At 38.0% G+C, this 23,581-nt stretch overlaps 1 protein-coding gene across 1 annotated transcript in view; it reads right to left on the minus strand.

The window, feature by feature from the left end:
* The window catches only part of LAMA2 (laminin subunit alpha 2), a 475,613-nt gene that overhangs the window by 380,919 nt on the left and 71,113 nt on the right, over nucleotides 1-23,581 (minus strand). The window lies entirely within an intron of this gene.

Genomic DNA, 23,581 nt, shown 5'->3' on the forward strand with positions numbered 1-23,581 from the left:
AAGATGTAAGGGACTATTCCAAGAAAAGGAAATATTACTGGCTGTTAAGCTTTCGATAAGTCAATGGACTTCACTCATAATAACAGCAGCTAATTTAAAACACAACAAAAAACTTTTCCCATTTTTTCATGTTGTTGAAACCTAAAAATACGTTTAATACTCTCTGATGGCAAGACTAAAGAGATACAGGCATTCTCAAACACTTACAGGTGTGAGTGTAAATGGCACAAACCACTATGAAGGTGAATTCAGGAATAACTATCAACACTACAAAAGCCTAGAGTTTTGACCTAGAAATTCCACTTATGGGAAAATATCCTACATATATTATATATATGTATATGGCATTTTATTGTAATAGCAAAAGACTGCAAACAATCTAATTACCATCAATAATGTACGACTGGTTAAATAAGTTCTACATCTATATAATGAATTATGTGCACCATACAAAGAAATGAAGAAACTCTCAATATACTCAAGAAGTACAGTACTTCACGTTTTCTGTACTTTGTAAATGCATTATTATTCCCTATACAATAAATCAAATAGAAATTATTCAAGAAACTTGAAATTGACTCATAGGTTTTGGACAGAAAACATACACACACACACACACACACACACACACACACACATGCACACACACATACACACACACACACAGGAGGCTAAGAAGACTGGGATGTGAGAAGAGTCTGTGCTGGTCTGAGGGTTGTCCCAGAACACAACAGTCTGTACATATACTGGGAAACTGTGACTTGGGGTCACCCACAGGAATTTTCATCCACTTTTGCAAGATGATAAATCATGTGTGTTAATTATGTTTTTTGACAGGGGAGGCAATGATATGTTTCCATTCCTAACATCCTGCATTTAGATAATCCCCGAGAGCTTTTACAAACTGACTGCCAATAAACTACCGAATCACTAGAAAAATAAATATAGCAAACTCTGGATGAGAAACTAATTCTGATGCCACAAAGAATAAATTCAAAATGGCTCATGAGAAAAATATGAAATGTCCTAGCTATTTGAGTCTACCTTCGATACTTAGTAGAGAATAAATTCACTTAATCAACACATTTGAGGCTGATAGAATGCAAAATCTTCCAAAACACTGAATCTCAAAATACTGAATACTCTCCCACAGTTCTGGCACCTAGCAGGTGAGCCAGCAATACGTTTAAAATTAAGTTGTCTGTGTGACTTATGAATGTTATCAATTAAGTGTAAAGAATGAATAAATAGACACATGAAGCAATGAAAATTAGTTATCCTTAGAGATTTTGGCATCCAAAAAATCACCAGTGCCCTTGAATTCATGCTTAAATTTGTATCTTATCGAACTCTTTTTATTGCTTCTAAAAGTGCTCCTTGAAATAAAAGAGAAAATCACCACATGTCCAGGATTAAAATTATTAAATTTTATTTGGTGTTAATGCTATGGGAACCATATTTGTACTGTATATGGAATCAGTCAGTTCCTCATTTAAACATACAGGAACTTTAAAAAATGGTGCACATGCTCTCATTTAGGTTAATAAACCATATGATAGCAACATAAAGGATTCGGCAAAAGAACATTTCTCCTCACAGCTTCGGTATTTTCATCAAGCCACTCTGCCAAGAGATTTTGTGAGTATAGTTAGTCCCAAGCTGTTTCTGGGACATAAAACCAGCCAGCTGTTTGGCCATGTTGTGTGCAGCTTCCTTCTATCATTTTTTTTCCCACTCTCCTTCAAAATAAATCATAATATTAGATAGGATATTTCCACTGGCACTTTGCTGTGTAATTCCAAGTCCACTGGAAAGCTTAGCATACTTCCTGATCTCCTGTGGGGCGACAACTGGAGGGTGTCTATCTTCAAAAAGATGAAAAGTGTCAGTCCTTAAGACCACCGCTGTCTTGCTGCGAGGCCGTGGGAAGCCTATGGCAGTCTGGTATCTTCTGAAATGATTTCCATTACAGACATGTTGGAGAGTGTATGTTCATGCTGTCAGAGGAATTCATTCCAACTGAAAATATCAGCCTGATTAACAGCCGGCTTTCTAGATTTTAAAATTATACTCTTCTTTGAAATTAGTTTGCACAGATAAATAAAAATTTTTTAAAAACCATGAGAAATATCTTTGTTTATGACCAAATGTCTAAATCAATATTATACTCTACCCATCTAAATTAATTCTGTTCTTATTAGTGTAAGCATACTCTTTAAATCACATCTCCTTTGCAGATGGATAAGACCTCTGTGCTTTGATAGTGTTTTTGCCTTTATGATTAGAATATAACTTAAAAATAGTTTCTTGCAGCAATTAATCAATTCTAGTATGGATACTTGTCCCTTATTATTATGTTTTTCTATTTATATTACTACAGTTGTTTTAGATTTCTGGAAGAACTACAATCCTAATATGTTCCCCAATGATACAAGTTTATTAACTGAATGGATAGGTGGGAGAATTATCATTAAAGATGATTAGTAATTATCAGAAACTTTGAAATGAGTAGCACTCTCTTCATATATTTTAAAATCCCATTTTCTTTCATATTTTTTATTTGAGAGAGAGAGGGCAAGCAGGAGAGAGGGGGCAAATGGTGAGAGAGAGAATCTTAAGCAAGCTCCACACTCAACACAGAGCTCAATGTAGGGCTTGATCCTATGACCTTGGGATCATGGCCTGAGCCAAAATCAAGAGTTGGAAAGTCAACCAACTGTGCCACCCAGGTGCCCTTAAAATCCCATTTTTATTACTAGTCTTTAAGTGTGCCAATGAAATAAGTACAACAACTTGAGAGTGAGGTGATCCCAGGAGATAGAACAATAAAATCCATAGGTGCTGGATGAGATTAGCTATCTATAGCTGTGGTCAAAGAATCTGTATATAAATGGGTGGCTGAGACTCGGGGGAACCTCTTAAATCCAATCATGCTTAATATAATAATTTAGAGAGGGAGAATAAGATTTCAGTAACTTTGAAAAATGAGCCTAATCACTTTTATTTTGTCCTGTGAGGAAAAAAAAAAAGGCATATATTTGGAGGAAGGGGGTAAGCTGTGGGAAGCTTAGGAAAAGGGGATATAGCAATAATTTGTCACTGTGTTTCCGGCACAGAGCAAAGGCTCTGGTTCTGGCTCCAGGTGGTCAATAGAAACCCCCAAATGATCACTCATCAGTCCTCACCATACTTGATCCGTTTGCAGCTTTTAAAACAACTGATGACTCCCATGTTTTGGACACCACACTGTCCTGGTCTTCTTCCTACTTCTCCTACTACCTTTCTCAATCTCCCTCACCGTTTCCTACCTTCTCTTCTCCCCGACTTTCTAATACTGGAGTAGTACAGTGCCCAGTCTTTGGCCACCGCTCTTCTATCCACACTTACTCATGTGATGATCCCATCAAAGCTCACCAATTTAAATGCCATCTCTAATTATAGGATTATATAATAATTCTATATAATATATGTATAATTATATGTATGATTAATGAAAGTAAAACACATCCCGTGGCAAAAAATACATACGTGCATATGTACATACATACCATCTATACTGATGTCTCCCACACCTGTATCTTCAGGCCTAACCTCTCCTCTGAAGGTCAGGATGCAGAATCCAACTGCCTTCTGGATATACTGATGTGGCTCCCAAATAGGTATCTCAACCTTATATCTCACACTGAGCTCCTGCTCTTCATTCCTCAATCTTCCCAACTTCACTAAATAATTTCAGCTTTTCAGCTACCCAGGACCAACAACTTGGGAGTCCCGCTTGACTGCTTTTGTTTTCTGTGTTCCGGCATCCAATTTGTCTACAATCTTCTTAGCTTTACCCTCAAAATCTATCCAGCACCCAAGCACTTCTCACCACCTCCCCTAAAGCCCTCTTGGTGTAGACTCCCCCTCAGGCACCGCAGGAACTTCCCAGCAGTGCTCGCTCCTACCACTCTCACCACTCTAGAATGTATTTGCAACCATAGCAGCTATTTGTTTATTTGTTTGTTATGGTTGTTTCACGTTTTTAGTAAATGTGTCCATGAACTTATTCTTTGTATCTTCTGAAAACAAAAATCGCAAGTTTAATATTAATGATTTAAAATACTGTACACCAGGGGCGCCTGGGTGGCTTGGTCGGGTGAGCGTCCGACTCCCGTCGGGCTCTGTGCTGACAGCTAGGAGCCCGGAGCCTGCTTCGGATTCTGTGTCTCCCTCTCTCTCTGCCCCTTCCCTGCTCATGCTCTGTCTCTCTGTCTCTCTCTCTCTCTCAAAAATAAATAAATGTTTAAAACAATTTAAATACTGTACACCAAAGCCTACTCTTACCATGCTGCATGTTAGTCCATGATTTCTTTACTTCTGTTGGCCAGATCATCTTCAGGAAGTTCTGCAGAGAGTCCTCTTCAACAGATTATATGCAAGAAGTGAAAAGTGGCCAGCAAGTATCCAAAAGAGGGTAAGCCACAGCAAAAGAGGCCCATTCCCAGCGCAAGCCCCGTGCCATAATCATATTCATCGTGAGCAGACTGCACCCAAGTTGTCATTTCCTGAATGGGAGCAGAAGTTCTTAGTCTCCTCTACGCTTGGTGCTTCAACAACTATCTTGCATATTCTCTTGAGCTCTGCATCTGTTTCAGGGAGCTCTCTAAAAATCCCTTTGAAAACGTAGCTCCACTCCTGTCATTATTTTCCTTAAAACCTTCCAATGCCTTTCTATTTCACCATCAATAAAAGCCAAAATCTTTACAATGAACTCAAATGATCCCAATGCCATTTGTACCTCAAAACACTGACAAAGAAAACAGTAACTTCAAGAACTCCTTTCCTGCTCTTTCTCTACTCACAATACTCCAGCTAGACTGCCATCTTTGCTAGAACATGCCAGATAGGATTTGGCCTTTGGAATTTCGTACTTGGGGTTCCCTTGCCTGGAACGTTCTCTTCCCAGATACTGCAATGCTCACTTTCTCATCTCTTTCCAACCTTGCTTAGATGAGGTCTTCTCGGTGACTCTCTAATTACAGTGCAAATTTCATCCTGGCATTTACTCTTCTTGCTACCTGCTTCAATGTTGTCCATAGTACTTTTCTTCTACCATAACATGAATATGATTTGCTTATTTACCATAATGATTATTTCTCTCCCCTCTCTGGATCATAAATCCCAAGAGTTCAGGAATTTTTATCTGTTTACTTAACTGAAATAATCCCCAGCATGTAGGACAGCATCTAGCAAAACTTAAGTGTTAAGTATAAATTTCTGAATAAATGCTTCTTAAGTAAATCCTAAGTATTTAGCAAATTCAACTAGCTTTCTACCTCAAAAGCAATTTCATAAATTAATGAAATTTTCTTAATATTAGATGAGTAAATCTTTGAGTGTGCAAATATTTCCACAAAATGAAATTAAAGTCAGTAATCCCCTGTATCATGGTCTACCCAAGCATTTTGAGTTAAGTTGATTTTGAGAAAATTAGGAAATTAACAGCTTTGATTCATGATTTTCTTTTTTTTTTTTTTTTAATTTTTTTTTTTCAACGTTTATTTATTTTTGGGACAGAGAGAGACAGAGCATGAACGGGGGAGGGGCAGAGAGAGAGGGAGACACAGAATCGGAAACAGGCTCCAGGCTCTGAGCCATCAGCCCAGAGCCTGACGCGGGGCTCGAACTCACAGACCGCGAGATCGTGACCTGGCTGAAGTCGGACGCTTAACCGACTGCGCCACCCGGGCGCCCCTGATTCATGATTTTCTTAAATCAAAGTCTACTGCATTTATTTTTATTGGTTAAACATTAGTTAACTTTATTCTCTTTTATACCAAGGTTTCACTTAACAGGCTATTCTCAGCTGGGAAGAACTAATAAATATGTTTTCTGAGTCATGAGACATGTATGTGAACTTAAGATCTACTCAACTGTATGTTGTCAGCAAAGCAAAGTGGACCTTTCCCATTGCTTAGATTTTTCTTTTCTTTTCTTTTTTAATTTTTTTAAAAATGTGTATTTATTCTTGAGAGAGAGAGAGGTAGAGCACAAGCGGGGGAGGGGCAGAGCGAGAAGGTGACACAAAATCCAAAGCAGGCTCCAGGCTCTGAGCTGTCAGCACAGAGCCCAATGTGGGGCTTGAACTGACACACCGTGAGAACATTACCTGAGCTGAAGTCGGACGCTTAACCAACTGAACCGTCCAGACGTCCCTGGTTAGTTTTTTTATGCAAATTGTATTCTGGCTATCTCAGTGTCCAACCCATAAATTTGAAGTACTATTATTTACAAAAGAGTTCATAAAAAACAATAAATTATATTAAAATTATAGAACAGATTCCTTAAACTCTATGGACTTGCAAGAACAATCAATAAGGTTAATTGACAGTGACATGGAGGGTTGATGGGGGGTGGGAGGGAGGGGAGGGTGGGTGATGGGTATTGAGGAGGGCACCTTTTGGGATGAGCACTGGGTGTTGTATGGAAACCAATTTGGCAATAAATTTCATATATTAAAAAAAATTGACAGTGACATAGTGCCTTATTTCTAGAAGAAGTGTTTTTTTTTTGCTAAAATATATAATCATCTTTATGGATTGTTTAGTTTTGTTAGATGTAACTGAATAGTTATTAAGAAATAACCTTCCTTACCTTATCAAAAAAATTTTTATTGCAATTTGTTAAACCCTTTCAAATCAATGCATTATTTTTAAAGACTTAAAAATGTGAACATTTATGAATATATGAAAATTAAGGCCTAGGTAATAAAAATACACCAAACAAAGAATAATGTGACATAATATATCATTTATAACACCAGTTAATAAAATATCTAAACATTTCATACTGGAGATTTTCCTATCAAGAATCTTTAGGGCCTTAATGAGGAAATGCGATACTATGAATTTAACCTTTTTTCAGTCCATTTTTTCTAGTTATATCAAACACAGTTTATTGAAGTCCTCATTCCAGTTTCCTTTTCCCCATATTTTGTTATTTGTTCCAACTAATAGCTGGCATTTTAATGATTATTTTTGTTAAATCAATCATTGCTCATTTGTGCATCCAGGAAATGAAGTACTATGAAGGCTTAAAACACATGCTTACAAAGCTTTATCTCTGGTCCACCTCTTCACACTTCAGTATTTCTCATTCATTCATTTAGCCAATCATTCATTCAAAAATATTTATTGGCTACTTACTATATTCCAAATCACTGAGTCATTTTTCACTTCTCATTTTGTGCCGTGGTCTATCTCATCTCTGGGCTCCTTTTCCAAACACCTTGTCTGTCTCCCCACTGCTCCCCGTTTGTACAGATATACTTTATGTATCATTCATGTCTCAGCGCTGATGCCAATTCTTTCTACCATGAACACCTCTGTGTCCTGTCTAGGAGCTCCTCTTGTGAATTCTCTGAGCTCCCGTGACTCTCCCCTATTATCACAGCCTGTTTACTTGCTTGTGTTGTACCTGTTAATAGACTACAAGTTCGGGGCGCCTGGGTGGCTCAGTCGGTTGAGCGTCCGACTTCAGCTCAGGTCACGATCTCACGGTTCGTGAGTTCGAGCCCCGTGTCAGGCTCTGGGCTGATGGCTCAGAGCCTGGAGCCTGCTTCCGATTCTGTGTCTCCCTCTCTCTCTGCCCCTCCCCCATTCATGCTCTGTCTCTCTCTGTCTCAAAAATAAATAAACATTAAAAAAAAAATAGACTATAAGTTCAATGAGAATGGGAACTTTGTCTTATTTCCAATATAGTCCCAGGGCTTAACATAGTGAGTAGTACATAGTAGATTCTCAATAATTATTTACTGAAAGAATAAATCAATATCTGTGCCCAAATATTAGAGACTATGATAGAACCTCCAACCAGCTAACCCTTTCCTCATTTACAAATCATGTATTATGTATGTCATTTTAAAATTGATTTTGTGAAATTAAAAATAGAATCACCCTATGACCCATCAATAGCACTGCTCGGAATTTACCCAAGGGATACAGCAGTGGTGATGCGTGAGGGCATATGCACTCCAATGTTTTTTTTTTGTTTTTTTTTTCAACGTTTTTTATTTATTTTTGGGACAGAGAGAGACAGAGCATGAACGGGGGAGGGGCAGAGAGAGAGGGAGACACAGAATCGGAAACAAGCTCCAGGCTCCGAGCCATCAGCCCAGAGCCTGACGCGGGGCTCGAACTCACGGACCGCGAGATCGTGACCTGGCTGAAGTCGGACGCTTAACCGACTGTGCCACCCAGGCGCCCCTGCACTCCAATGTTTATAGCAGCACTTTCAATAATAGCCAAATTATGGAAAGAGCCTAAATGTCCATCAACTGACAAATGGATAAAGAAGATGTGGTTTATATATACAATGGAATACTACTTGGCAATGAGAAAGAATTAAATCTGGCCATTTGCAGCAACACGGATGGAACTGGAGGGTATTATGCTAAGTGAAATAAGTCAGTCAGAGAAAGACAGATACCATATGTTTTCACTCATATGTGCATCTGGAGAAACTTAACAGAAGACCATGGGGAACGTGAAGGGGAAAAAAAAAGTTAGAGAGAGGAAGGGAGGCAAACCATAAGAGATGCTTGGATACTGAGAACAAACTGAGGGTTGATGGGGCTGGAGGAGAGGGGAAAGTGGGTGATGGGCATTGAGAAGGGCACTTGTTGGGATGAGTGCTGGGTGTTGTATGGAAACCACTTTGACAATAAATTATATTAAAATTAAATTAAAATTAAATTGATTTTGTACATATTTTACCTGTATTTTTAAATCCAATTATTGGATGTACATCAAGAATTTTAGCATGAATTTTGCTTACCATAATTGAATAAATCTCACTAGAACTGCAACAGTTCAAGTTCCTAAAAAGACATAGGAGTATCTCTGTAGCCCTAATATTTAGATAAATCAACAACAATAAAAAATACTTAAGCTGAGCCACTGCTGAAGAGAAAAATAATGGAGTATATGTGTTGAAAGGTGTACTTCCCTTCATATGCCTCAACATTCTTACTTAACAGAACTAGAAAGATTTTTTTCATACATAGTACAATGCACTGACTTAGTTTGGAAGGTCCTTAATAAATATCCCACCATCATTAGAAGTTTACAAGCCTAACCAAAACTACTCTTCCATGGTTCGTGACTACTGAGCTACATGAAAAGTAATATTTTAATATATAAAATGTCAAGGACTGTGTGTGACTTTAACTTCCTTAACTAACACATTTCAATACCGGGAAACATTGTCTTAATCAACCATTTAAATATGACTGTATCATTGACTATTCTATCCTTAAGCCTAGTCTTAATGGATCTTCCATTATCCTGTAAGACAATATTTTGCTTTTGACACTGACTTGGTTCCAACTGCCCCTGAAATTTGAATTGCTTTTCTCTTGTTTTTCTCCTTCTCTTTCTCCTTCTTCCTTTTTTCTTTTTTTTCATAATTATAATTCTTGCATTTGTCATTTCTGGATGAAATCTTTACCTTCCATGAACTATTTAAACAGATTCTTCACTGTTAAAATATTAGTCATTAATAAATTGTAGCATAATACTAAAACCAGTTCTCTTCAAAGAGTATTTGTCATGTTTTTACTTTTCTTCTCTCCTAGTTAAATTAGTTAAAATATTGCACTCCAAAGGTTGGCATAGCTTCTCTACTGGTCAAAGAACACCTGTCTTGTCTATCTCTCTCTCATTTTATATCTGTTACTTCTTTTTTCTACCAACAGCACATTTCGTGTGGTAGCACTAACTCATGTGGAACTACTCAATACACAAAAGGACAACATTTTTTAGAAAAATCAAAAATAGAAGCAAAGTCTCAGATGGTTTAGGAGTTTCAATTTTCTCAAAATTTCAAAACTGGTATGGTCCTTTTTTCCAAAAGCTCCTGGTGGTCTTCTTGCTTTCTACAACTCAAACCAAACCAGCAAAACATTTACTTCTAATCCACTTGTTCAAGAGAAGCTTAAGTTAGTTCCATCTGAAATATGCCCAGATGGGTTAACCATAATCCATCATAACTGAATGGAAGATCTCAGTATCATTCCCACTGGTCATGATGTATACAAGGAACAATGACAACTAAATCCCTCAAATTTTCAAAAAGAGAAAACTATTACCAAGTGCAAATATAATTCCCCCTACCCTTTTATATGTGCTCTAAAAGAATCTTGACAGGCGGGTACTCATTGTACCTCTATTTTAAAATGTATGATTATATTCAAATAATGATTTTTAATTTTTTTAATGTTTTTATTTATTTTTGAGAGAGAGACAGAAAGTGAGCAGGGGAGGGTCAGAGAGAGAGGAGCAGAATCCGAAGCAAGCTCCAGGTTCTGAGCTGTTAGCACAGAGCCTGATGTGGGATTCGAACCCATGAAAGCAAGATTATGACCTGAGCCGAAGTTGGTCACTTAACCAATTGAGTCACCCAGAAACCCCTCAAATAAGGATTTTTAAAGAGTACTCCAAGTTAAAAATTCCTTATTACTTGTGTTTTTCCTTTTCCAGCTAAACTACATAATATTTGCATGGAAAAAAGAAGAGTTGTCAAAATAGGTTTTCTTGATCTCTTTTGGGAGCTTCTCATTTAAATTTTATCAAATGCACATGCCATTACTAAATCTTTGTGCTGTCAAGCTAAGACTATATAGGGATCCAGACATCTTCTGAAATTCATAGCCAGGAAAGAATCTGAGAGGAGTTGCTTCAGCGCAGGACATGAAGGAAAGTCACCAGAAGGAAAGTTCTCTCACTCTCCTCTAACATTTGCTTTGTGCCAAATTTTGTTTTGGGTGTGCCTCCACCAGAGACAGACTGAGAGAATAGTTTTGTTAGTCATCTATTCCAACTTCACAGCTAGTTCAGAAATTTCTTTGCAACATAAAAACAATAGTTACTATTGTGTACTTACTGGATACCAGACCTTCTTGCATGTGATGTGTGTATACTAATTCATAGAGTATTAACTTATTTAAAGCTTTCGACAATCCTTTGAGGTTGGTGTTGTTATTATGTCCTTTTTTAAGTTTATTTAATTTGAGATTGAGAGAGAGAGAGAGAGAGAGAGAGAGAGAGAGAGAACACAGTGGGGGAGGGGCAGGGAGGGAGAGAGAAAATCTCAAGCAGGCTCCGGGCTATCAGCCTAGAGCCTGAAGTAGGTCTCAATCCCACAAACTATGAGATCATGACCTGAGCCAAAATCAAGCGCTGGCCACTTAACTGACTGAGCCACCCAGGCACCCCTGTTATGTCCTTTTTTAACAAGAGAAAACATATATTGGCATTTTAACAATATGGCTAGGTTCATATAGGTAAGATTTGTTCCAGTTCTGACTTCGTTGGTTGAGCTCCTCAGCCCGACACCACACTACCTCACAGACTAGAAGTTGTATAAGTGCTTGTTGAACAAATAAAAGTCAGTCATCGAGGCACTATTTGCAGACTTCTAGCAACAAGAAGCTCGCCTCTGGGAGGAGAAACTTTCCCATGCACCTTCCCTCCATTCTTTCATTTGCCCTCCTTGCGTTTCAATCCTATCCATGACTGACCCTAGTATTTTAATTCCACTTTCTCTTTATTACCCTGCTCTTGCTCCTCTGGAATTATCTATATTGTTTGATGTCCCCAGCTCTTGGCTTTTCTTCATTAATTTGAGTCAGATTTATCCTACTGGTTTTATCTACTTTAAACTTTGTGAGGGAGATTGCTTACTATGCTCCAGGGTGCCACTCAGGACCCACCACTAGAACAGATGGAGGCCGGCCTCCCCAGAAGGGGCAGGGGTGAAGTTGAGTAAAGGACAAAGGATCACTAAGCCAAGAACAATCTCAGACCTGATTCACACTTCCTGGCATTGATCCTTATCAGTAGTGGTCCTCCTGGTAAACAGATGCATAGCTCAGAACCAGAACATGTCTAAGAGTTGAAGTCTAAAGCATCAGTTATCCAGAAAAGAACTAACAACCTCCAAGGTCTTACTAACATCACAGTGATGAAATGGGTTATGACACATTTAGTACTTAAGGATTAAGCATTCACTGGTGTGCAAAAGAATTAATTTACAGCTTACAGAAAAATCTACTAAGTAGGAAGTACTAAAATCTTAAATTATAGAAAGAAGGGGAAAAGAATATGCTAATACCAAACATAAATATCTGTGAAACTAACATGCTTTTCCTTACCGTGGAGAGCTGTTAGAGAAAGTCCCAGACAGAAAAAAAGCCACCAAGAGTACAAGTGACCCACATTGGTAGGACAGAACAATCAGTACACTTGAAAGATATAATAAGAGCACAAAGGAAAACTTAAGCAACATTTTCCTGTTTTGTTCTCCGTCCTCGTGTGGGAACACTTGTTTAAAATTAAAATAAAATCTTGGAGCAGGAAGTCTAAATACTGCGCCAGATCCTGTGTCATTAGATTGGAACAAAACCTAGACGAGTGCTTGAAAAAGAAATTCAGAATTCAGTCTCTCTTCCATTCTTATTCTCTGACTCAAGGGCTCCAGAGAGCAATTGTGTGCATGTGTGTGTTTGTGTGTGTGTGTGTGTGTGTGTGTGTGTGTGTGTGTGTGTGTGTTGTAAATATATAAATGAAACACTGTAAAAATACATTAATTTGATTTTTATCCCATTTATATAAAAGCAGCATGGGGGGGGGCTGTTGATGCTCTCACGTAGGTTCATGTTCAAAAAGGTTCTACCTCAAACAAGGTATGAGAGACTTTAAATTATGAAGTGATACTTCTGGTTAGGGAAGAGTTTGTACACAGACATACGTTTCTCGGGATTGAGCTTGTCCCCCTAGGCTGCCTCTGTATTTCTAACATCTGTAACATATCTGCACGCTAACTGGTGTCCCTAAATGGTGACTGCCCACGTGCCTTCATCCTTGAATCCTTGCCTGTGCACTCCCTGCTCTCACCAAAGTAGGGACAGGCAGGCTCACTCTCTGAACGTTCCTTTCTTTGCCACCTTCCTCTCCTGTCTTATTTTTGCTTATGTTATTCATTTATTGTTGTCTCCATATCCATATCTTTACTTCTCCCTCTCTCTCTTCTATCCTTCTCTTTCTCTCTCTCTCTAAAACTCTTATCTTGCTTCATGTCATCTGTAGAGTGAAATTGTACATGGTTGGTCAAATTTCTAGGCCTTCAAGTGAAATCATGTGTTCTATTATCTAATTATGGCCTCTAGCCCAGTTTTTTGAAACTATAGGTTTCCCCTTTCCAATCTTAAGATTTTTTACTGCACAAAGAGTAAAATAATAAACAAGAAAAAAAATAAGGTGTTTTTTATACAGAACAAAACTTTTTCATTCCATAACTGATGGAGTTTTATTCCAGTGGATTTATAAACCTGAGTACCAATGAGTCTGTGTATATGATGGTAAGGATGCCTGTACATATATGCTTTTCTAATTTTGGCTAGGCTAAGCTTGTGCCAGATGTTTTGTGTCATTGTGTGCATGTGCGTTTGTGTGTATTTTCAGAGGGTTAATCACAGTTTAAGACCATGTGTGTTGGAGACAGACTGCTTGGGTTCAGATTCTGGCTCGGCCACTGACTACTGGCATGAATTTAGGTGCCTTAATCTCCGTGTCTCAATTTCCCATGTAAAAGGTAAAATACCTTTGTATGGAAACCAATTTGACAATAAATTTCATATATTGAAAAAAAAAAGGTAAAATACCTTCATATCGTGCTGTTTGCTGAATCAAAAGAGGTAATTCATACCCGAACAGAAAACAGAAAAATGCCTAGCACATACAAAAAACTATTAGGTGGTGGTTGTCGTTACTCTTGAGAAAGTCAGAAAAATAATACAAATGGTTTTGTGTCTCTCTGCTAAGTAGGATATGCTGCACCCTTTACAGAAGTTACCTACTACCAACCTGGACGGCGTCAAACAACATAAATAGCAGTGGCAAAGTTCCCTCCCACGATGGAAAGGTGATTCTGGAAATGCCAAGAATGTTGGACATCCATGGGAGACGACGCATCAAGAGCAGACCATGTGCCTGCATTTTACCTTCTTATTCATATCCAATTTTGCACAAGTAACGAAGACAAAGATCAGAGGGACTTCCTGGCTCAAATCTCCTCCAGCTCTGTGCTGGGCTGTCGCTCTGGGGATGGCCTATATTTCCATCTGCCAACATGCCGGCCTTCGGGGCTGACGACACAGCAGGTGACCAAGTGCCAACACTAGGGTTGCAGGAAGAGGACGCTGTACAACGACTGACATCTGGGCAGGAGTTGGTGAGAAGACAAAGATGATGAAGAAACGGTTGTGATGTGAGAAGGGACTCTACACATCTGACCTCAGGCTGAAAATTTCATTGGCGTCACCAGGTTTGCAGCACGCACTGTGATGTGCACCGAGCATTCAGCAATATCAAAGTTTTTAAAAAGGGCTTCATTGAGAAGGTTTAGTGTGAACTTTGCCTGCTTTATGGAACAACAGCAATAACAAACACGAACCATGTCAACAGTATCCTACATTCAGGTTCCTCCCATTGTTCTGTAACAGAGGTGGATAATAATCATTTATTTACTAGGTTTGTAGGCTGCTGGCTCTGCATACCCCTGACATCTGCACAGCACCAACAGATCTCTAGTCCCTTCAAAGACACAGAGTGCACCAAGGGACCTCTCCTCCCACACAACCAGAGGATGAAGTTTTCTGTAGATTGACTGAGTACACAGTGTTCTTGTTCCTTTGCTGGATTCACACTAATAACTGACCACAGGAAGCCGCGGGGCCATGCCCTCAAAGAAGCTCTGATACAGCTCGTGATGTTGGTTAGCTGGCAGGGGGTGGGGACATGCTGAAATTCGGGGCCTCATTTTCTGCAGGAATTCATGCAGACTTGTGAATATTAGACACATTAAAACTCGAGAAAAATGAAGAAACCGCTGGTACAAGGTCACTGATCATTACTGTAAGTTATTTATCTAAAGTGGATTTTGTTTCACAACATTCCTTTTCTCTTTCCTCTTGACAAACACAGTGTGAATGAAAGGTAAAGGGAATAAAACATTTAATCAATCATCCAGGGGCCAGGGCTGAATTGCTTTCTGTTATACATTGGCTGCCAAGTTCGCAGAATCAGGTTTGTTTTCAATTATTTGTAATATGCTTTCCCAGAAGAATTTATAATAGGCTGTTTAGGCACTGTTCCCTTTTCTATTAATGACAAAAATACAACTGTTCCTCCTTAGCAAAAAGAAAAGGAGTTAAATTAGCAAAATTGTTATAAATAGTGCTGCCGGGCTTAAGAGTTTTGGGTTTGTTTTCATTCTAAACTGGCTCCAATGAAAAATGGTAACAAGATGGTTGCATTTCTTCTTCCCTCTCACTGTGTTTATTTCCAAAATAAGAAGCTAACAGTCTCTTTTGGAGATAGTTTATACTAATTACACCTGTAAAATGCACATACACTTAAAGATGAGTGTAGGTCATGCCTATCCGTGTGGCCTTTGTGGTGGTTATAGCTGTGAATGTGGTTCCCTGAAAAAAAGGTACAGTGTAAGACCAGTGAGTATTCGTGGGCCAGAATGCAATGCTTCCAACCTCTCCACTTCTAGAACGACCTTCTCTCGTTCATGTCAGCCTTCCCTGACCTGTATCTTTTCCCTAGTCCTCCCATATCCCACCACTATCACCATCTTCAGCATCTCTAAGTCCGATAAGCTATGAACGAAAGTCTTCGACTCATTAATAGGAGATGCCATTCCTTATATGAGGTCTAGGTATGGCGGTCTTCTGGGAAATACAAGTAAGATTCTCTGAATTCCTATTTATTTGCATCCGCAAGGGGCTGATTACCTCCCGGGAAGACGATGTACAGACTTTTCTAATTCTAATCATCTCACTCCACAGGGTAGGGTCAGAGACCACAAGGGCCATGCTGCAAAGCCCTTTTATTCACAGTGTACCAGAGTACATCCCTAAAAACCTGGTTTCGAAAAATCTTGGGCCCATGACTGGCGTCAGTATGGATGCCAGTATTTCTGGGTTTTTTTCTGAAAATCTAATTAATATCCATCCCCCTCTTTAACTTCATTTCTGATAATTCACCTTCTTTTCTGTTTCTCACCCTTTCTTCCCTATCATTATTAAGGTCTTTCACAGATACATCTCCTGACCTTCCTATCCTCTGGTAATGTGCTTTAGCTGAATTAATCCTTCCTCTTAACTGCTATATCTATACCACTGTTTCCTTAAAATTCCTTTACTGAGCCTCTAAAGTACGATATTAAAAAAAATTAAATATTTAACTTATTCTCAATTCCAATTCAACACATTGTATATACTTGGATATCTTCTGTGACATTTATATATTCCTATTTGCTTCCCGTGGTATATTTAACAAACAACATGACGGTACTGATAAAGAAAAAGGAAAACATTCTTTTAAGACCTAAACCTCATATCAAATTATACAATCAGTAGAGAAGCACACATCCACCACCAACGATCTTGTTTCTTCTTCAAGTAAAACATACGTAGGTCAACAAACTAGTGAGCAACTCAAAAATAAGCAACCCAGAATTTATACCTCTAAATGAGTGCTGTCCTTTCCAAATAATTATTTTGAAGTGTACTACTTATAACAATATTGCCTTTTCCCTAATCATTGTAATACTTCTTGTGCCTTTCATTAGTCCTGATAATTTCCTATAAGTGGCAGGAGGAAGTCTATTTCAAAAACAGAGATTAATGAGGAAAAAGAAAACAGGTCACAAATATTAAAAGCCAGAACAGAAATAGAAAGGCAAGTTGTAGATAGAATAGGACACAGATCACAGAGCCTGCCCCCATGTTTTCTCCACTACCCATAATTCCAGAGCTCTTGTCCGCTGCAGCATATTTTAGGAATCAACCACAGGGAAGTACTGGGAAATATTAACGTTTTGAAAAAGGAACTGGTAACCAGAGATAGTTTACCTGAGAAATCTTTTCCTTCATTATAAAATCAAATCCTTGCAGCCCACTGAAGACAAATAATCATTCACCATGGAAAGGATTTTACTAGGTCAGTCACTTATACAAAAAGACTTAGAGTTGGAACACACACGCACATACACACACAAAAACCCTGCTGAAAATATTCAATATGCTTGAAACTTAAGTCTAATTTATAATTCTGCCTGCTGCTGTTTTTAGCCATTAATAGCATTAAAATGCAACAGGTGAAATCAATTTCAACACATTACCATTTCAGTGTAAAAACTCAAATTTATAAAGTAGCATACCCTATCCTTACACATCATTGAATGGATTATGCTAATAAATTGTGTTTCTCTTTAACTTTGAGAAGCAGAAGAACAATTACGGGTCATCTAAAATGTCCTTCCAGTTTGTGGAATAGGTTGGGTTTGTATTTCAATGAACATCTGTTCGACAAATTGAAATGCTAATTATGATTTATCATTTCCGTGACATCAAATATCCACACAGTAGTAAACATTGATGACTATTTTTTTTCAGTTTCACCCAGATGTTTGGCATCTCGTAAGACACCACCTTAGTTTTACATAAAAATAAAATATTTCTTGAGTGAATATGAGTGAAGTGGTGGGTACTTCATTTTCTTCTCACTATGTAAAATTCAACTGGCAAGGCTTTTAGGATATCATAAATGAAACTATTTAAAAATAAATGCCTTTCAAAGTTTTATAAATACAACTAAAAGCCAGAATCAACATCTAATTATACAATCAATGTTGTAAATGGTCTTCAGAGAAAGTGTCTATGTTCTGACTTTATCCTTCAGATCTTACTTCCAGAATATACCATTGTGATATATTCCGATAAGACAATTTGGAATATGAACCTTGAAGGACATAAAAGAGCATACACTAATTTGTTTGCTTTTGCTTAATGTATACCAAGGCTTGGGCTTCCCTACACCCTGCCTGGAAAACCCTGGTCAAGTTCTCTATGGGTCTTCTCTATGGGTTTCTCCTGAAACCATTTCTTTTTTCTTTTCATTAGGAAGCGAAACGGAATTGGCAAATAGTTAAGTTGCTTATTATATAAATCACACCGAGGTCTGAGTGCACATTTCCCAAAAGATTGCTTTCACAGCCGGCAACAGAGAGAATATGTAACACTTGCAATGTTCGTGCAAGAAATCTCTGTCCAAAACTGTGTGTTTGCTCTTTGATGTTAGTAGTTTTACCTCATCTCTCTGACCTCTACAGGTTGAAATGCCTCAGGGCTCAGTTCTAGGGCTGTTTCTCTTCTCGTTCTTCATGTACTTCCTGGGTGATCTCATGCATTCTCATGGCACTACATTCCCAAATTCATATCTTAAAGCAGTATTTCTCATCTGGACTCTAGAATACTACATGTTGTCTATTTACCCTCGCTACAATGTCTAACAGACATTTCCAGCTTAATATAATTTAAGCAATACCTCTTGTTCCTCCCTGTCAAAACTTGCTACACCCACAGTCTTCCCCAAATTCACTTAATGGCAACTTAATCCTTCCAGTTGCTGAGGCCAAAAAAGGCCAACTCATCCTTTACTCATTCGCTCACACCTCACGGAAAATCCATCAGCAAATCCTTCTGGCAGATCCCATTGGTCAGGAAATCCTGTTGGCTCTACTTCTAAAATATATCTTCTCTTCAGACACCTCTCACCTAAGTGCTGCAAAGGCGTCTTCACTGAATTCCTGCTTCCACCCACCCCTCCTACTCTCTAACATCAGCCCAAGGCAGCTGGGAGACGGAGGGGAGGACAGGAATGGGAAATGACTGCTAATGCATATGGGGTTTCTTTGGAGGGTGTTGAAAAGGTTCTAAAATTAGATCGCAATGATGGCTGCACAACTCTCTGAATATATTAAATGCTATTGAACTGTACACGTCTGATTTTTGACTTTTGTGCCATGTGAAATATATTTTAATAAAACTATTTAAAACAAGAATGTGAAGTGTCTGAAAGTTTACCTTATTTGCAAGATAAAAATTTAGCCTGATGTAATTTCATGGATACTGGCAAAACATACGAGACTCTTACAACAGGGTCAAATGACTGTCTTACTCACAGTACAAGAGGCATTAGCATATTTGGTGCCAGCCTCTGAACCTTACTTCCCACAGAGAGCTAAAATGAGGACCCATTAATATGCACACTCCAGTGTGTAGTGTTACAGATGAGGAACCCCCAGTGTAAAGAAACCAAATTTTTACTTTGGGCAGTTAGTATACTTGCCCCCCCACTCTAGAGGGGGACACTATCTATATCTTCTAAGGCTGTTTGCTTACAGCTGACCTTTGATTCACAGGGAGACACTAATTTTACTTTCTAAGGCTGTTTGTTCACTCTATAAACAGCCTTGAAAAGATAATCTAGAACAAAGGTGATCGGTGCCTCTGGGTTCACAATCTATAAACCCGTTTGCCAAGGTTTGTCATCTGACAACGTCAGATTTGTCACCTGACAATTCAGGCCTAAGCTTTTGGGTCTCTACCATTAACCAAAATATAAGGGCCATTTCAAGAAGCACCACATGGATGAGATGGCTTTAAGCTGTAATGATTTTTCAATAAGCACTGACATGCTGATTTTCTCCTTAGGTTTATGCCATTTAGTTATAATTATTAGGAACCTATTACTATTCTTCTTATTTGCAGATGAGGAAATAGGCTCAGAGAGTTAATGAACTTGCCCAAGACCAAATGAGTAGAAAGTGAGAGAGCCTGGGATTCGAATCCACCAATAAACACGTGTGATAGAGCTATGTGGATGCTGGCACACGTCTACCCAGGGGAACGTACTCGGCCACAGACAACTGCTCTGCACAACTCCTGTCCAGCAGACCCAGAGATCATTCAATCCTGATAAAAATACAAGTTACAAATGTTCACATAAGTACCATTTGGAAAAACTCTGATGGTAAACTTCATATAAAATTCTGTTTCCCAATATTCAGTCTAGTGCCATCGAGCCTCCCACAGATTTCCAAAGGCGTGAAGCAAAGAATAGTCTGAAGGATTCTGGGTTCTCTTTTCCTGAATTTTCACTTTGGCCCACAAGAATGAATAAAGCCGTGTTTGTGATAATGAGCACATTCACACACTGAAGCTTCCCAGAATGAAACCCAGAAACTTAAGACGTCTACCTTGGTGCCCCTGCAGGCAGGAACATGTGACAAATGGAATAAATTCTGGTACAAGAATTTTTTTTTTCAAACACTATATTTTGAATGTTGATTGCAGAAATGGCACTAAAAATTTTGATGTCTTTCAATATTCTGCTAATCATTTATAAATTATCAGTTGATACAATGAAAGATTTACATAGAGTTAAGCCTAAAGTTCCTGTAGGATATTGACTTACATGTTCAGGTAGAAATTAGTTGGTTTAGGGAACTTGTAAGTTCTGCTGATTATAGTTCTGAGGAAAGACTAAAACAACATTTAGTGATCTTTTCTCACATAATTTTAAAGGCTAAACGTATGTTGCAATAAACACCCTCATAATGAGTAATAATCACAAATTTGATTTTTTCATGCTGGTTTAAGCAGTGAGGCAGCAAATAAGATACCTTTCCTTTATGTCTACTGAAGCGATTACCTCAGGAAAGATTGGAGATTTCAGGCAACTCATAAATCTTTAATAGCTCAATGCCTCAGAAAATTGACTCTGGTTAATTTTAATTATAATTTCAAAATATATTATTTACAATTTGCTACTGCCTTATAATTTCTTTGATCCGCCGCCTTTTCCAAAGTTTGCAGAGGCTCCAATATAATTTTCTTAAACCCCACGTATAATGGTATTTATTAGAGGATCTAATCTAATCTGGGGCTTCACTAACAAGATGATTTTACTTTCTCTAAAGCGAACCGCCTCCAGATTTGAAGTTATGGCTTAGTGCCTCCTCCCAGAGCTTCCAGCTTTCACTCTGGGAATCATGAGGCTCTGCTGGTTCTCAGGTGTAAAGTTCAGGGAAACTCTGGAACATCAAACCAGACTAGAAAGTTGTTAACCCACAGCAGTGACTATGCTACATTAAACTTCAAATTAAGCAAAAATGCTGGTAAACAGTAGTGTCAAGGGGACTTGTAATAAAAACTGAAAGTGTATTTGCCAATGATTCCGAGGTCTTCAAAGAAGTAGTAAATATGTTTCTTACTTACCGGGTAAATCTCCCAATTTAACAGCCTAGTAGACAAACTTCCCCCAAAGGGAACAAACATGGGGAAGAGGGTGATTCATGTGCTTTTATAGGGGCTCTGTAAGTAATTATTTCTGGAAATACAGCCCAGGCCCACCATCATGGGGCAGGGGGTCTTTGTCTTGCACTCAGCAGGGACCTCTAGGCTGACACATTTCCCCAGCCACTGTTGCCACACCACACACTTGGTGCAATTTTGCTTGAGTTATTGTTAATCATTTCGGTATTCAAAGAGTCTCCTTGAAAAGTCCAGCTGAAGGAGCATACTGATTCATACGGCTTAAAAATATCCTTGCACTTTAAAAGCTATTTTTTATTAAGGGCAATAAAGAAGTAGTGTGAGAAGATATTAGGCACCTTTGTATTCTAAAGCGCTCACTTCGACATTTTCCTGTATATTTTCCCTTTGTCTAAGTCATAGCAAATGCAATAGCAAAAGACCTTGTAGACCTGGGAGGATAATAATTTCCTTGAAGATTTCCCGACCCAATTGGAAGAGGCATGCTGAAAAGCTTTAGAAAGATCACTTTGATGGAGGATAAATAAGCCTTTAAACAAAATAGCCCTGAAGACAAAAGTGAAGTCACCTGTAAAGAAGGGTGTGATTTCTAAACCCATTAAATCATACCAAAGTCCAGATGCTTTCTGATATGCTAATTATTATCTTCTAGGAAACACGGTAAAGCTATTTCACTTTTCTAGATTTTTAAACCTACAACCCCATACATTTTTACTTACAAAATAATTACACATTTTTACTCAGTTTGATTCTCCTAAAGTCTGGCAGGTTAAAAAATTCATTAGTCCAATCATGTCAATGTTTATGTATGGCAATGTTCCACGGAACAAAGCTTATTTGTTTTTTCATTTGAATTTGACTTTCCCTTGTTTTCTTTTTTTTGAATAGTAAACTTTTAAAACTTTATAAATGATTGCATTATAGATCTTCACTATGTTCATGACTCCCAAAACATTCTAAAACTCAATTCTCAATGTAACCTTACTGTGTCAGTCATGACTCTTACATAGAGACTCTTGAGGATACAGAGGAGCAAATGGAATTTTGGATATTTAACAAATTCTTATGATTTTTTTCTTGAATGCACCAAAATTTGTAGCTGAGGGACTGAGGCTGGAACATCCTGAAATCTGCTCTGACTTTAAAAATGTTCTCAACATATTTGTTTCTCTTGTGAATGTGACAGTTTCTGGTTATAAACAGAACTTCTATATGACATTAGTATATAGATACTAGAAGTTATAATTTAAACGTGTGTGTCCTTTGACCCACTGATTCATCTTAACAGACTTATTTACAGTAATATTCATGCGAGAACATAAATATATTTATACAAGATGTCCATTATAGCATTGCCTATAATCATAAAGGCTGGAAATAGCTTAAGGGATCATCAGTGAAGATATGTTGAAATAAACTGTAAGATAATCTACATTTTCATGAAGAACCGCATCACAATTAAAATAAAAACAATCTAAGTCTACCAATACTGACATGGGTAAGAAGCCACAACACCATAAATGAAAAAGCAAATCATAAACACTATGTAGAGAATAATTCTATTTGTGAAAAAATAAGAATACATAATATACTTTTATACACATTTTCATACCTGCATTAAAAATGATATCTAGAAGAAAAGATACCTACTAAACCATTAATGGTTGTCAGCAGTGGAAAGAACAGAAGGAGAAAGAGGCTTGGCCTATGGATCACAGTGCAGTTCTCCTCATGTAACTACTTTATATAATTTTATTCCATTTGTTTTTATTTGGCATTTTAAAATATTAAAACAAAACTTCAAGTATTCTATAGGAGTTTTTGTTCCCTTAAGAAACTTCAGACTGGGTCACTCACTCTTATGCATTTACCCATAAAGAGCAATGACCCGTCAGCACTACTACTGGTCTTGGCTTTACTTCCGTTCTTGAGGTAAGTGGTTAAAAACATAAGGCACTTCTCATGGCTTTCAAACGTTTCTCATTAGCTTTTGATTCTTAGAGAGATTCTGACCCTATATACTCTTGAATATATTCCAGTCTATTAAAGTTTCCTCAAAGACTGAATCAGGGTAGTTAGGAACAGATTTATAACAGATAAAATTCTAGCTTAAAATGCCATGAAATTGGCCTATAGATAAGCTACTTGTCTTTTTAATTGAACTAAAATAACATGGTACAGCTTGTACATTAATTGGATGCATGCCTTTCACCCACAGCAAGTATGTGTGAATACTGGGCATCTGCAGATTGCTTTAGAATCCACAAGGGTATGCACTTACAGGATTTCGTTTGGCATCACGACAAAGCTGGGGGTGGGGGATAGAGAGAGCAAGAATTTTAAACCAATTTA

Source organism: Lynx rufus, unplaced genomic scaffold (genome assembly GCF_022079265.1).
Source record: "Lynx rufus isolate CCGP_SWC_20201006 ecotype Redwood Valley unplaced genomic scaffold, mLynRuf1.p SCAF_6, whole genome shotgun sequence".
Taxonomy (NCBI): Eukaryota; Metazoa; Chordata; class Mammalia; order Carnivora; family Felidae; genus Lynx; species Lynx rufus.